This window comes from Sceloporus undulatus, chromosome 5 (genome assembly GCF_019175285.1).
Source record: "Sceloporus undulatus isolate JIND9_A2432 ecotype Alabama chromosome 5, SceUnd_v1.1, whole genome shotgun sequence".
NCBI classification, from domain to species: domain Eukaryota; kingdom Metazoa; phylum Chordata; class Lepidosauria; order Squamata; family Phrynosomatidae; genus Sceloporus; species Sceloporus undulatus.
In genome coordinates, this window is record NC_056526.1 from 21,145,459 (window position 1) to 21,158,321 (window position 12,863).

Genomic DNA, 12,863 nt, shown 5'->3' on the forward strand with positions numbered 1-12,863 from the left:
CTGCCACTCAGAGCTATTGCCAGCCCACTTGGTATATACAGTGGTACCTCGGGATACGAAATACCCAGGTTACGAAATTTTCGGGATACGAAAAAATCCCATAGGGAATTATTGTTTCGGGTTACGAATGTTTTTTCGGGTTACGAAAAAACTTTTGGTGCTTTTTTCGGCTTTTTCGCACGGAATCGCGGCTTTTCCCCATTAGCGCCTATGGCAATTCGGCTTACGAAGGCTTTTCGGGTTACGAAAGCGGCCGCGGAACGAATTAATTTCGTAACCCGAGGCACCACTGTATGTCTTGCAAAAGGCCTGACCTTCCAGGTTACAGTGAGCAAAGAAAAAAAAGGCCATCAATACTTCCTGTTTCACTGGGAGCCTAAATGCCTCATCTTTTCAATGTCTACCAGGTCAGTATTCTTGTAATTCTTTATCACAGGATCGTTTTTGAGGCCCTAAACGTCTTTCCTTGTAATATGCAAATTTCTCCCGAAGCTGACCAATGGGAAAGAAGCAGTCAGCCCTCCTCCCCTTGGGTTGGTTTTCAATGGCTTGGAAGGAAGAGATTTTGCCATGCTTGTAAATAGGAAGGGCTTTGGGGTAGCAAAAGGCTGAAGAAATAGTTTGACCCCCCCTTAAACATCCATGGCTCAGTGCTATGGGATTCTGGGAATTGTAGTTTCTTGACAAAAGGAAGCTGAATGGTCCACAGAGGAGGCGGGGGCAGAGCCTCTTGCCAGCAGTCTTCAGTGGAAGAGAGGAGGCTGATGGTCCTGGCCACTTCCCTTGGCTCCCTCCCTCCTCCTCCTCCTCCTCCTCCTCCTCCTCTCAGAGCTCATTCACACTCCCTGGCTTTTCTCTCTCCCTCCCTCTGCACTTTAAGACCCCTTTAACTGCCAAAGCTCAATGCTCTGGAATTCTGGGGTCTGTGTGAGGCATTTGGCCTTCTCTGTCAGAGAGCTCTGGTGCCACAATAAACTACAATTCCCAGGATTCCATAGCACTGAGCCCTGGCAGTCCAAGCAGTGTGTTTTGGACACACAGATCCTCCAAATGAATCCAGTCCCTAGCTTTTATATCTCTCACACACACTGCAGGAATAATAACCCACTTTGAGACTGCTTTAACTCAATGGTAGGGAATCCTGGGAATGCTAGTGTTTGGGAGACATTGAGACTTCTCTGTCAGAGATGGCTCTGAGGCCACAATAGACTACAATTCCCAGGATTCCTCAGTGTGGATGCAACTGGTGAGGCATTCTGGGCACTGCAGTTCAACTACGTTTGGAGGGTTATGGGACTCCCTGTCAGAGATAGCTCTGGGGCCACAATGTACTACAATTCCCAGCATTCCCCAGCACTAACCCAGGACAGTTAAGTCACTCTCAAACTGGATTATTTCCTCAGTGTGGATGCAGCTTTGGTGAGGAACTCTGGGCATTTCAGTCCAGCATTGTTTTATTTCTGCAGTGTATTTTGGACCAGAGACAAGGTGACCAGGCATCCTCCTCCTTTTCCAGGATATGCCCTCTTCTATCAAATTTCAAAATGTCCTCCATTTGGATCATGGCTAAGAAGCATGGATTTATAATTACATGGGTGTTTTTAGCTTTTATTTTTGGCCATGTCCTACATTTTTTTGCTTGGGTGCCCTACATTTTGGGGTGAGGGCATTGGTCACCTTGGTCAGAGAGCTTTCCAGGGGTTAACTGCCATTCTGCTGTGGTGCTGGAACAAACCACCATTCCCAGAATTCCATAGCATTCAGCAGAAGCAGTTAAAGTGGTCTCAAACCAGATTATTTCTCCAGTGTAGATGCAGCCCAAGCCTTTTGCCTCTCTTATGCCTGAGATTTCAAAGCCCAGCCTTGGCACCACAACAAACTACAAATCCCAGGATTCCATAGGATGGAGTGATGAGAGTGAAAGCAGTGTGGCAGCAGCCTAAGTGTGCTTAATGCAGTTCTTAACATGGTGCACCTCTTGCCTACAGAGTCTCACAAGACTTTTTTGTTTAACAACTTGTACCCATTAACTCCATTTCATGTCTCCTTTATTCAGTGGGGCGGAATACAGACAAAACAAGTCAAAATGAAGAAAAGCCAAAGTCCCTTGACCAAAGGGTTTGGTTGTGGAATAAGCCTCTGAAATAGGCAAGAGGCAATGTTAAAATAAAGCCATGTTCAATGCTCAAATGTGCTGTTTGGAATGGGGAGAGGGGGGTGGCCAGAAAGGGAAGTACATTTCCGTGATCTGTCTACGAATAATGTCAAAATGTCCTCCATTTTGATCATGCCTAAGAAACATGGATTTATATTAACATTTCAAAAAAAGCCTCAATTTTTTGCGTGTCCTCCATTTTTATAAAATGTGTCCTACATTTGAAAATGTTGTCCTGCATTTGTCCTGGTTTGGAGGTCCTCACTTATGGCAACCCTAGGTAGGCCTTGCTGTGCCTCACTGGGGCCAGGGGTTGGGCCTGCCTGCTGCTGCTGATTCACGTTGGGTTTGGGTACCATGGTGGGCAGCAGGAAGTCCAGCAGGCCTGGTAGGTAGGCCTCTGGGGGGCTGGGAGGAAGGAGGGAGTAGGCCGCTACCGCCATGGCTTCTGGGCAGCCTTGGCCTTTCCTTGAGGTTGAGAGTGTGTGACTTGGCTCAGCTGCTTGGTGGCCTGGAATGCTTGCTGGGTTGCCTGCTTTTCCAGGAGGATTTTCTTTTGGGGCTGGAAAGCTGTGATTTGGTCAGGAGTGGCCACAGTCCTCCAAAAAGGTGTGCTGGGATAAAGAAATTTGGCCAGTGAGGTTTTTTCTTTCTTTCTTTCCTCTCTTCCAGAGGCTTGGAAGGAGGGAGCCAAAAAAGGGGTTGCTAGGGCAACAAATAGGTGTCTTTGATCTTTTGCCAGGCTGGCAAGGGGCAGCCAAAAGGTGCCATTTCCTGCTTTCTGTTGTCTTTCTCCTTCTCCCTGGAAAAAAAAAGGGGGAGGGAGATTTTTAGCCCACACCAGGGAGGTGCAGTTTCTTTTCTCTAGGGGGATGGACCTGGCCATTCTCTGAGGCTGAGAGAGTGTGGCTAGCCGCTAGCCCAAGGTAAGGGCCAGCCTCATCCTGGAGTTTTCTTGGCAGGTTTCTTCCCAGGCCTTCACAATGCAGTTCTTAATCTGGTTCCACCTCTGATCTGAACCAGTTTTGCAAGACTGTTCTTTAATTGAGTTGCTTTTAAAGAAAATGTTCCTTATTGTTTTAAACTGTTTGCTTTAATTTTAATTGTAAGCAACAAGGGGAGGCTTAGGAGAGCCTGGAGGGCCACATCCTCCATTGCACATCTACATAATAATAGTAGTAAGAACAGATTAATCGTTTTATTAGAAAATATTTAAGGGTACAATTTAACATAAACCAATCGGTAATATATATCAAGTCCAAAGAATGCAATTGCAAATAAAAATACATAATAGTATAATACTATATAGAGCAGGGGTAGGCAACCCTTTTGAGCCGGGGGCCAGGTTGCTGTCCCTCAGACAACTGGAGGGCCAAAGCCAAAAAATAAATAATTAATTAATTTTTAAAAATTAAATAAATAAATAATCCGGGACAAATGTAGGACAAAATTTTCAAATGGAGGGCACTTTTTTTATAAAAAATGGAGGACATGCAGAAAAAATTGCTGATTTTTAAAAAAATGTTAAGATAAATGCATGTTTCTGAGGCTTCTATAGACAATTGCCCTACCGTGCCCCTCGCATGAGAGGCCAAAGGCCCCGGCGGCAATCGGCGGCAGGACCAGGCTGGGGCCAGTCCCAAGGCCTCGCCGGGCCGCATCCGGCCCGCGGGCCGCAGGTTGCCTACCCCTGCTCTATCTGGACTGATAAAAACTGTCTTGTATGTTGTTGTTGGTTCAAAACACACTACAGAAACAGGGATGTAGTTAGGATTTTAGGAAGGGGGGGATCCACACTAAGTGCCACCGTTATAATGGGGCTTGAGTGCGGCGGCGCAGCAGCACACACCATTCATTTTTCTAATGTTTTGTTTGTTTTATGCAGCTCTCTCTTTTGTGAAGACAAAAACTTCATTGACAGGAATGCCACTGTCAGACAGGGAGTATAAGGATTTTTTTAGTGTGATAAGCAATCCTCGGCATATTGGGATGAGATGCCTGTTAAGAAGCAAATATGGATGCCAGCATCCCCAGGTTCGGGACATTGATCTCTTGGAAAACCATGGGCTCGTTCCAGAAGGTAAGGCCAATCACACTGTTCATTCACATAGACACATTGCCTTGTGTCAGTCACACAGAGTTCACATAGACTCATTCCCTTGTAAACTCATTAAAACTGCAGCATACGGAAAGTCTGAGCTAGTAGGTCAAAGCTTACAAAACATCATCTGCATGTTCACTGATTTTCTTCAAACCTGCCACACAGGCTACTATGCTAGCAATTTTTACTTAGAAGTATTTTAAAATTTGGTTTAGCTGCTAGCAAGATTAGAATTAGCTTTCTTGATGGGAATGATGGCTAGTTCCAGTCTAGTTTTATGGTTTTATTATTTTATCATTTATGATGTATTATTGGCCTTTTGTTGATGGATCTCTTTTATTAACTTTACCATGTTGTTTTTGGTGATTTTTATGCTTTTTTTTTTGTAAACTCTGTTTTTGTATTTACTGTTTGGATATATTTTATATTGTGACGGCTTTTAGCTTTTAACAATAAATTTCTACTTTCTGCTTTCTATAGCAGTAATAAAAAACATTGCCCTCAACAGAGTTATTGATATTTTTGCTAGTGTCAAGTCCAGAACGAAATCATTAAAACAAGTTTATTTGCATCTAAACTATTACACTTGTTAGTCATTTAGACGTAATTTTGTTGTGTATTCATAAACTAAACCACATATTGCTCATATTTGAAAATAAACTGAAAACAGTTTACAGTTTGTGCTTATAAGGTGTTATTACAGTATTATTCATTTTGTTGCTATTTTGAATAATCTTTGAAGGAACTAATCATGTTATTGCTTTTCCCTTCATCACTAACTGTCAATGTATAATAAAACACACACATGACCATATAGGTATGTTCAAACATGAAATGATATAGGGGCCCTGAATGTACTTTCTGCTCCAGGGCCCCTAAAGGCCTAGCTACAGGCCTGATATGGAGAGCTATGGTCTTCCTGTATTTGGAATGCAACTCCCAGCAGGCCTATCAAGCATAACCAATAGTGAGGAATGCTAAGAGCTGCAATTCAGTAACACCTGAAGAGCCTCAGTTTCCATCCCTGACCATGGACTGTGGAGTTGTAAGCCAATCTGGAGAGCAGAGTTGCCTATCTAAAATATAGCTACCTAGATCCTAGCCCAACCAAGATTCCACTGCACAGAGGCTCTTTACCAACGTACCAGTGTCTACACACATACAGCCTTTGCCCATGCGTGTCGTATGCAGGGAAGTGAGGACTAGCTGCCAAACACTGTGCTACTGGGCAGTACTAATCCACATGCCTCTAGTATTTCTTAAAAATGTGGAAGGAGTCCTCTCACCTTAGGAACAACTTCAGGACAATTACTTGTAAGCCTGTTACAGACAGCCAAAATAAAGCTGCTTTGAGTCACAGTGGAGGTATGGTGTTTCAATGATGCATGCATCCTAAGAGTCCAGAAGTTGCACCAAAGCCACGCTCCAGCCCTAAGGTGGCTTTTCCGTGGCCAAAAAAGGAGCAGTTGAAAACATGGAGTAAGAGTCTGATGAGTAGGCTGAAGAAGGGACCCAGGCAAGTCTCTGGAGGTCCAGGTGTTACCCAACCTGCTTTTTAGGATGACGAATCAGCTGCCTTGCTGCAAGTGGCAATTTCATTGTATTTCTTTTTTAGAGAACTGAGGAGAAGGAGATGGAGCAGTTCCTCCAGCTCAGTGGAGACATCTTGGCTAACCCAAATGAGTTGAGTGCTTTGGAGCCACTGGATCAGGGTGAGGAAGATCTGATCCTTGCAGAATATTGAGTTGAGGCAGTCTAGGCTAGCCATGCACACTGGGTCTCATTTCGGAATTAAAGAGAGATTAAAGTGCTTAAAGCATCCCACAAATGAAGCGAAAATGGTGAGCAATTGGACAAATGATTATCACACGCAATTGCGCTAATAAAGCAATATCAAATGCATTGTTAAAATCCCGAAAGTAAAAAGATGGCATTAATGCTTATTTGTGACCACTTTAATCGCAGGTTTTGTGCAATGTCATGTGAAATCGTTACACGTACTTGCACTATTTTCCCAGGATATTCACGGGATAAACTCCCAATCTTCTTCGTGTGATAAACTCTTATGACTCTATGAATTGGAAGTAGCTACATAAAATCATGCTAACATATATTTAACACAAAGATAACATAAGGCAAATGAGACTGCGGAAATAATCCCTTGTAAGACCACTTTAACTGCCCTGGCTCAATTCTAGGGTAATCTGGGACCTGTAGTTCTGTGAGACATTTAACCTTCTCTATCAAAGAGCTCTGGAGCCACAACAAACTACAATTCCCAGGATTTTCCTAGCTCTGAGCCAGGGCAGTTAAAGCAGTCTCAAACTGGATGGTTTCTGCAGGATGCTTTGGACCATACAGTTTAAGCCCCATCAGTTCAAACCTCCCCATCAATAGATAGTCTTGACAAGCAGTGATGTCATAAAGACAGTCTGTGTCCTTTTTCTCCTGTAAAAGCTTTCTTTGGCCCTTTGAAGAGAAGCAGTGTTGTGTGTGGTGTCCACAGGATAAAGTGGAGATTCAGAGTCACTTTATCTGTGCCACCTGCTCACGTTTCCTGCTTGAGAAGGCCCATCCCCATAACCTTGGGAAAGATGGGGTGGCCCACAGCCATACGGCTGCTGCTTTTTGGTCTTGGTGAGTGGGAACATTCATTTCTTATCTTTCTATGCAGCACCTAAAAAGGCCAATGCAATTCTGGATTGCATCAATAGTAGTGTAGTGTCTTTGTTGTTGTTGTTAACTACCTTTGCGTCGATCTTCGGCCATGGCGACTCTATGGATGAGACGTCTCCAGGCCCCCCTGTCCTCTACTGCTCTGCCCAGCTGCTGCAAACTTATATTTGTGTTCACTTTAATAAAGTCCATCCATCTAGCATGTGGTCTTCCTCTCTATCTACTTCCCTCCACCTTTCCTAGCATTAATGTCTTTTCCAACTATTCATGCCTTCTCATGATGTGTCCAAAGTATGAGAATCTAAGTCTTGCCATCTTGGCTTCTAGGGATATTTCTGGCTTGATCTCCTCTACAACCCATTTGTTTGTCCTTTTGGATATCCATGTGATCCTCAGCAGTCTTCTCCAGCACTACATCTCAAATGAGTTGATTTTCCTCCTATCTTCTTTCTTGACTGTCCAGCTCTCACATCCATACATGCTAATAGGGAATAATATGCCTTGTATGATTCTGACTTTTGTACTGAGTTGTATGTCTTTGCATTTTACAATCTTTTCTAGTTCTTTCATAGGTGCCCTCCCCATTCTTAATCTTCTTCTGATTTTCTAGCTGCAGTCCCCATTCTGATCAATGTTTGATCCCAAATATGAGAACTCTTTTACTGTTTCTATTTGCTCACTTTCTAGTTTGAATGTGTGTAAGTTCTCTGTGGTCATTATTTTTGTTTTCTTTATGTTCAACGGTAAGCCTGCCTTTGGACTTTCATCTTTGATCTTCCTTAGTAGTTGTTCCAGGTCTGCGAGGTTCTCTGCTAGCATATCTCAGATTGTTGATAACTCCTCCCTCTTCCATGTCCAAGCTTGTTTTCCTTACAATATGTTCTGCATATAAGTTGAATAGGTAGGGTGATAGGATGCAGCCTTGTCTGACTCCTTTGGGAACCATTCTGTTTCTCCATGTTCTGTTCTGACAGTAGGCTCTTGTCCTGAGTACAGATTCCTCATCAGGACTATCAGAGGTGTTGGCACTCTCATGTCTTACTAAGGATGTTCCATAGCCTTTCATGATCTATGCAATCAAAGGCTTTGCTATAGCCTATAAAGCACATGCTGATTTTTTAATTTAATTTAATAAAATTTATTCGGTCTTTGACCAGTATAAAAACAAGATCACAACAAACAACATAACTGTTAAAGGTTAAAATATAAACTTATGATAAACTAGAACATCTACACAGTAATAGGATGTCCATTTGTCAGATGAGGGAGCAATTTACAAACAATACAACGACATTTAGCCACCTTATAGGATACAGTAGAATCACAGTTATCCAATAGGAGGCATAAATAAAAAGAATCAGTATTACCTGGAAATTTACTCAGCTGATTTTCTTTTGGAACTCGCTGCTACGTTCCATTAGCCATTATTTATTTGCAATGTGATCCCTGGTGCCTCTTCCTTTCCTGAACCCTGCTTGGATTCCCTCTGAGATTTCTCTCTCCATGTATGGTTGGAGCCTATGTTGCAGAATTTTGAGCATGATTTTACATGCACAGATTAGTGCTGTGGTTCTAAATTTGCTGAAGTCTCGTTTGTCTCCTTTTTCATAGATGGGAATGTGGAAATGTATATTGATCGCTTCCAAGTCTATTGTTTTGTGTTCCATATCTGTTGACATATGTTGGTTATCACTAGAGTTTACTCTGTCAATGTGGATGGCAACAGTTCTATTGGAATATCTGTTCCTGGAGTCATCTGTTCCTGGAGTCTTGTTTTTTGCCATTTCCTTTATTGCAGCTTCCATCTCAGACTTTAGAATTTGGGGTTCATCTTCATAAGGCTCTTTGTTCCATGTGTCCTTCATGTTATCATCTGTTTTATATAACTTTACTCTGTATTCCATCCATCATCTTTTTATTCTTTCCTGTTCTTGAATTATGTTATTTTTATTGTTGTAGAGCATCCCGGTCCCTGGTTTGAATTTTCTCTTGATTTCTTGAGTCTAGTGGAGTAGGTCTCTCATTCTTCCCTTTTTTTGTTGTCTTCTATTTCTCTACATTTGTCATTGTAGTAATTTTCCATATCTTTGCACACTAGCCGTTGTACTGTTGCATTCATGGTTCTTAGTTTATTCCTATTTCTTTTTTGTTTTGTTTCTCTTCTTTCCTTTATTGTTTGTAGCATTTTATTTGTCACCTGTGGTTTTTTCATTTTCTTTTTGTCTGTTGGAAGTGTTTTTATGCATTCTTCTTTTATTATGTCCCTGGCTTCAGACCACAGCTCCTCCGGTTCACAATCTATTGTTCTTAGTAGGAGAAATCTGTACCTTATGTTGTCAATGAATTCTGTGGAAATGTCATTTAAATCGTATTTTGGTATGATGACTGGTTTTGTTCTCTTCTTGGGTTTTAGTTTTAGTTTTGAAATGAGTTGTTAGTGATCTGTGCCAGAAGCAGAGCCTAGTCTAGTCTTGGCCATCAGCATGGAGCTTTGCCATCTTTTACTTCCAATTATGTAATCTGTTTGTTTGTTTTTGTTGGCCATCTGGTGATGTCCATGTGTATAACCTTTTCTCCGGTTGTATGAAAAATGTGTTTGCAATGAATAGGTAATTGGCTTAAGAAAAATCTGTCAGACGCACACCTGCTTCATTCCTTTTGCTTAGTCCAAATCTGCCTACTGTTTTTCATTCTTCTTTACTTCCAACCTTTGAGTTCCAATCTTGCCATCCTATGTTGGTGTGTCGTCAATTTCTTCCTGTACTCCTTAATAAAATCTATCAATTTTTTCTTGTTCTTGGTTGGTGCATATACTTGAATTATGGTGATATTCATAGGTTTCCTGTGGCGCCTTATTGAGATTCAGTCTGATTTTGCATAATATTCTCTGACTTCTTTTGCAACATCTTTTCTTAATATGAAAGGCACCTCATTACTCTCAAGTACATTATAAAAAAATATTCGATGCTACCTGAAGACATAAAATTTAAACCTGAAACATTTTTTAAACAGAATTGAAGAACAATGGGGGGGGGGGGGTAATGGCAGAATACTTCTCTATATAATGTTCACTGCACATATAGCTTATGCTCAAATATGGAAACAAGGAGAAACACTTTTAATAGGCTACTGGGATTATTAGATGCCATAAAAATGGACAAATTGTCCAGAAGCCTACAAAACGAAAACTTAGAATGTCTTCTACTTATAGTATTGCTCTATCTGGACTGATAAAAACTGTCTTGTATGTTGTTGTTGGTTCAAAACACACTACAGAAACAGGGACGTAGTTAGGATTTTAGGAAGGGGGGGTCCAGACTAAGTGCCACCGTTATAATGGGGCTTGAGTGCGGCGGCGCAGCAGCACACACCATTCATTTTTCTAATGGGAGGGGGGGGCCGGGCCCCCCCAGCCCCCCCCCCCCCCGGCTACATCCCTGACAGAAATAATCCAGTCTGGGACTGCTTTAACTGCCCTGGCTCAGTACGAAGGAGCTCTGGGAACTGTAGTTTTGTGAAACATTTATCAAAAGTCTGCCCCAAAACAAATGGAGAAAGAGCCGAAAGGCTGCAGTGGGCTAGCACATTATTCATGACAGTTGTGTATATAACACATGCATAAAAATACTCAGGAAATGAGTCTAGCTGAGATCTTGCATCAGATGCATATTTATGATATTATAGCTATGATACATGTCCTGTTCCAGCTCCTGAAACCCACCTTAATAGCTAATCAGCCGCCTCAAGCAATGGCAGTCTGTGGCACTGGGGCACAAGTGCCACAAAGAATTGTGTCAGGACACCACATGAAGCTTTTGCTTGCTGGCTGAAGGGGACTGGTCACTTCATTCTGCAGTGCCCTAATTGCCAGCAACAGCAGGGGTTTTTACAGTTGTAGCACAGGTACAACTACCATAAATGTAAATGCTTGTTAGTCTAACATGCAACATTATCTAACTTTTCTTTTGTTTGTTTTATGCAGCTCTCTCACAATGTCCCATGGCAGTGAAGACAAAAACTTCATTGACAGGAATGCCACTGTCAGACAGGGAATATAAGGATTTTTTTAGTGTAATAAACAATCCTCGGCATATTGGGATGAGATGCATGCTAAGAAGCAAATATGGATGCCAGCATCCCCAGGTTTCGGAACATTGATCTCTGAAAAACCAATGGGCTCGTTCCAGAGGTAAGGCCAATCACACTGTTCATTCATAGACACATTGCCTTGTGTCAGTCCCACAGAGTTCCCATAGACTCATTCCTTGTAAACTCATTAAAACTGCAGCATACGGAAAAGTTGAGCTAGTGGTCAAAGCTTACAAAACATCATTGCATGTTCACTGATTTCTTCAAACCTGCCACACAGGCTACTATGCTAGCCATTTTTACTTAGAAGTATTTTAAGTACCATTTTCACTCAGAGAAAATAGATGAAGATTTAGGTCCAAAAACACACTGGAGAAATAACCCAGTTTGAGACACTTAACTGCCTGGCTCAGTGCTAGAGGATACTGGGCATTCTACTTTATTGTGGCACAGAGCTCTTCTACAGGAAGGCTGAATGTCTCATAAAACTACAGTTCCCAGAGCAGTTGAAAGCGCTCTCTAACCGGATTTTCTGCAGTGTATTTGGACCTTATTCCCGCCTTCAATCTTTTATGTGGTATAATTTCTTCTGGCAGATTGCAAAACCACCCCCTCATGTATCCCTGAAATTTTCTGAAAACAAGGAGGCATGTGTATACCACAATACAGTGGAAGTCAGTTGGAATTAATTATTTTGATGTTTGCCCCAAAAAGGGAGAAGGTAGGAAAAGAAATCAAATACTACACCTTCAAAAAAAAAACAAAAATTCAGAATAGAGAAGAGATTTTTAAATTTCTTTGGCCAAAGGGCTAAAACAAGAATTAAATGGATATCTTAAAAGATTGAAAGAAAAGGGTGGGTGCACCTTGCCCGAATTTAAAAATCTATTATTGGGCCTGCCATTCAAAATCTGGTACAAAGTTGGATAAAATGGAAGACAACGAAAGCTTAGACTTGAAGATACACACAATAAATTTGAGCACGCCTACCTTAGCTAAAATAAATCCTACTGGACAAGACCGTTTAAACACACCCAATTAAGAAATCCTTCTAACACCTGGAAAAAAATTAAAAAAACTATTTACTTAAATACCAATTTGGACTTCGCACAGGAAGCTTCTTTTCCAATTGGCAGGCAAATGAAGTAATAATGGTTAAAAATATAAGATGGTTTAATCAAAGATCAACAAGGAAATAGAATTAAATCGAGAGAGAAGCCAATGAAGAGGGCTTCAATTTGCATGGTTTACCATTATCAGATTAAAAACGCAATTTGTCAAAGATAAGAATCAAGTAGGATTGAGATAACATAATGAATTGGATACGTTATTTTGGACACTCAGATAAAAACAAAGATCTAAGTTCTATAAACTTCTTCTAAATAGAATTCTAGAACAAGAAACAAAAAAGATTTCATGATAAAACGGGCCAGACTTAGGTATGAAAAAAATTGGAGAGAATGCAAAACGCTGTAAAGTCTAAAAATTTACAATACTCGAGCACCAAAAGAGAACTTGCATAATAATGTACTACACTCCATGGAAATTAAAGAAAATCTATAAGTAGAACACAGGATAGTTGGAGATGTGTCATGAAAAAGGAGATTTATTACATATCTGGTGGACTTGTAGAGCTATTCAGCCTTTTGAAGGGAGACATGCCACTATCAACAGATTTTGGCATCAAATCCCATGATCCCAGCTCCTATACTTAATTAAATATGACGTCAGTGCTCAACAAGCAAGATGAAAACGGTGTGGAGAGTACTTTTATAATTCCTGACTGCAGTAGATTGAAAATGCTAAAAGTGGAAAGACGGAGAAAAGTCCTGCATGGGACAT

At 41.3% G+C, this 12,863-nt stretch overlaps 1 protein-coding gene across 1 annotated transcript in view; it reads right to left on the reverse strand.

Moving 5' to 3' along the window:
- Positions 1-10,193, reverse strand: part of DDX11 (DEAD/H-box helicase 11) — a 72,190-nt gene extending 61,997 nt beyond the window's left edge. Inside the window, exon 1 of the mRNA XM_042468073.1 lies at positions 8,300-10,193. The gene's annotated coding sequence lies outside the window, so the exon portion shown is untranslated. The remainder of the gene's footprint in view (positions 1-8,299) is intronic.
- Between the last annotated feature and the right edge of the window lie 2,670 nt (positions 10,194-12,863).